This window comes from Populus euphratica, unplaced genomic scaffold, assembly GCF_000495115.2.
Source record: "Populus euphratica unplaced genomic scaffold, PopEup_1.0 scaffold79.1, whole genome shotgun sequence".
In the NCBI taxonomy this organism is placed as follows: Eukaryota; Viridiplantae; Streptophyta; class Magnoliopsida; order Malpighiales; family Salicaceae; genus Populus; species Populus euphratica.
Window position 1 is genome coordinate 754,128 of NW_011499959.1, and position 3,754 is coordinate 757,881.

Below are 3,754 nucleotides of genomic sequence, written 5' to 3' on the forward strand. Positions count from 1 at the left end.
TAAATAAGAAAGACACCAAATATGAGTGGCGTGCAAGGTTTTTATAAAAATACACTTAGGTCCTTCATCTTTAAAAATAATATAATTTATACAATTTAGATCCCTTTAAATTTAAAAGAAATTAATTTTGATAAAAAAAATTTATTTGTATTATTTTTCAATTACTGGTTAAAGAGATGTCATTTAATTCCGATAATGAGAAAAAAATATCACTGTTTACACAAATTTCAACTATTAAAATAATTTTTCTTGGTTTTCACGAGTTTTATGTGATGAGAAAAGTTTAATGGTGATGTTTTAGAGATTCAATAATGCCTAAAAAAATAGATTTAAGCTGAGAAAAATAAATCCAATCTTATTTGATTTCAGGTTTTTGATTTTTTTTTGTTGGAATTTATGGATTGTTTTATAGTAATTTTAAGGATATTAGTGAGGTTTTCTTGGTTTGAAACAACTTAAAAGTTGGGTTTTTATGACAAAAAGAAACGACACCATGATTTTTTGGTCACTATAATGGTGATTGGAATCTGGGCTCACGGACAACATGTCATCTGTTTTTTTTTCTTAGTTATTGTTAATGATTTTTTTGTGTATTTATATAAGATTCTCAATTTATTTAATTAAATGTTTGGTTAAGCTTTTTAATTTATATTCATGATTTTTTTATATAAAAAATTCTTTTAAAGACCTGAATATCTTTTTTTTTTATTAGAAGAAAAAATATTGGACTTATAAGAAAAGACAATCAAATAGCTAGTTTCATTACCATACAGAGAGGATAAAAAAAAAGAGTTGTATATGATAGGAGAAGTTTGATGGTGATGTTTAATAATGCATGAAAAAACATATTTAAGTTTAAGAAAAATAAATCTAACCTAGTTTGATTTTAAATTTTTGGATATTTTTTCAGGTTTTTTGGATTGATGAATTGATTTGTAGTTGTTTCAAGGTTGTTAGTGAGATTTTCTTGGTTCGAAATGACATAAAAATGGAGTTTTAGGGCAAAAGAAAAACTTCCTTGATTTTCTGGTCGTTACAGTGATGCCTGGAATCTAGGCTCACAAATAACACATCATTTGCTCTATTTTTTTATTTTATTTTTAATTATTGTTAATTATTATTTTATATATTTACACATGATTCTCAACTTATTTAAGTAGATTTGTGATTAACCTTTTTAATTCATATTTATGATTTTTTTATATAAAAATAGTTTTAAAAGCTTGTATATCTTTTTATTATTATTAGAAGAAGAAACAATATCCTGTCATAAAGAAAGACAATCAAATAGCTAGTTTCATTGCTATATATTGAGGATAAATAAAAAAAATTAATTTTTGCATTGAACTTGTCTTTCAAGCAATATTAGAGGTTATTTGGTATTGTGATTATGATTGTTTTTTAAAGTGCATTTTGCTTGAAAAATATATTGAAATAATGTTTTTTTTTAAAAAATTATTTTTGATATTAACACGTTAAAACGATCTAAAATATTTAAAAAAAAACATTTTTGAAATGAAAAACAAATAAAATATCAGAACAATAACTGTTTGTTCTTGGTTGCAGTTTCTATAAGTATAACAAGTGGCAGAACTACATACTGTCGTAAGAACATGATTGGTAGGACAAACTGGCAAGAACTTAGCCATAGTTTCGAGCTATTATTTTGTTATCAATTTTGTTATACTATTGTTATTGAAAGGGGAAGCTAAAGAAAAACATTATTGATACGGTTCAGCCTTGTGATACAATCAAAATAAGGTCAGATTTGGATTTTGATGTAAAATTTTCTATTGTTCAGTTTTATGCTATTAAACATAACTCTAAATTTAACCATTGGATCGAGCTGCAACTTTACCAGCAGATTTCAAAGATATTTTACACTATATGGATTCATGAGGTTTGCATCAATCTTTATGTCTGCAACATCTAAACAAAAAAAAAGAGATTATGATTCATCTTGTTATTGTCTCTAATCATATCAATAACACATATATATATATATAGAGAGAGAGAGAGAGAGAGAGAGAGAGAGAGAGAGAGAGAGAGAGAGAGAGAGAGAGAGAGAGAGAGAGAGAGAGAGAGAGAGAGAGAGATTAGATGAAATTGAAGGATGATTTAATTTTGCTATAGAAACACAACTCTTAGTGAACCATAAGCAAACCATTTTAGAATTAATTGAAATTTCATATTTTGTCTATTGGGGGTGAGATTGTATCATTTATCAAATTTGAGCTTATTCTGATATCGTTTGCTTGAGATTTTAATTCGAGGTTCAATTTTGCAACAAAAACACAACTCTTAGTGAATGATTAGTACTTAAAAGTGTATTTTTATCAAGGTTTTATATCATTATTTTGCACTTGAAATATCAATAACTCCTTAACTAAAGCATGTTTTATAATAATAAGTCCGATACCATAAGATAACTTTAATTTATAGTAAATATTCATCATAAATGCAGGCTTATCATATAAATGAAAGGATTGATTGATGAGTAGAAGTACTAAAATTGAAAGGACAAAAAGAGGGTGAAGCTTAGAAAAGATATGCTGGTTTAGTCCAAACTGGAACATTGTTCGATAATTGGATTATAACTAAAGCTGTAGAACTTGGATTTAGGTCTGCTTTATATGGATGGAAAGCTAAGACATCGGTCAAAAACCTTCATACAGAAAGCAAGACTCAATTCTGTAGTTTGAAAGTCTAAATCTTAGCAACAACATAGAAGTCCGAATCTGTCATGCAGTTCAAATACTATTCAGTGTTCAGCTTATATCTCGAGTTCTAGAAGTCCAAATGACCTCAATTTTTTTTGAAAAGCTAAGACAATTTTCTAGAACTTTCATGAGAAAGGTTGGTTCAGGTTATAACGTTATCAATGATGTTTTTGGCAAACAAAAAGATAAGGATTGTTACCAAGTCAAGAGTTGGCCACCCACTCATCAATTAGTCATCAAATCAATAGTTCTTAATTTTAGCCTATAAAAGGAGGTATTTATCATGCATTTAGGCATCTTGATTTTCATATCAAGATCATGCTCTTGGTCTCTCTTTATTGTAATGCTTAAGTTTTACTTTCATTAATATCTTGTTTATGTCTTTCATTTCCTTTCTTTCATTTTGTTAATTTTTATCTTATTTATGTTCTTATCTTGTTTATTTATATTTCTGTCTTTCATTATATTTAGCTAAGTTTATTATGTAAAGGCGAAAAGGTTACACTAATAGTGTAAGAATAAGTATAATGTAAACTTAATATGGACTTTAATGTTTGATACTAACATGTTTTGTGTTTGTTATCTTATTCACTCTTAATTCTTTATTTGTTAAATGTTTAATCTAGATTTATGTTGTATAACACTTGTCACAACAAATACTTATCACTTTTATATCCCAATCGTATGGTGTAACCAACACTTGTGCTATGAAAAAAACTTGATTTGTTGTTAACATAAGTTATAATCATACATATCTGATAATATTTACAAGTATTAGCATAATTCGAATAAAATAACTAATGTAATCATGTTAACCATTTATAATCTGATTGGAGCCTCCTTTGTATGTGATTTCTAGTTGACTAATAAGAATTTATACTATACTTGTTTGAAATACTATTAGTGGATCCTCTAATCTTGACATTAGTTTTTATCATGTTTGATCCTCACATTGATCTTCCATCTCAAAGTTCTTATCAACTGATTCTTTATTATACTACTACTACTACTACTACTACTATTATTGTTATTAT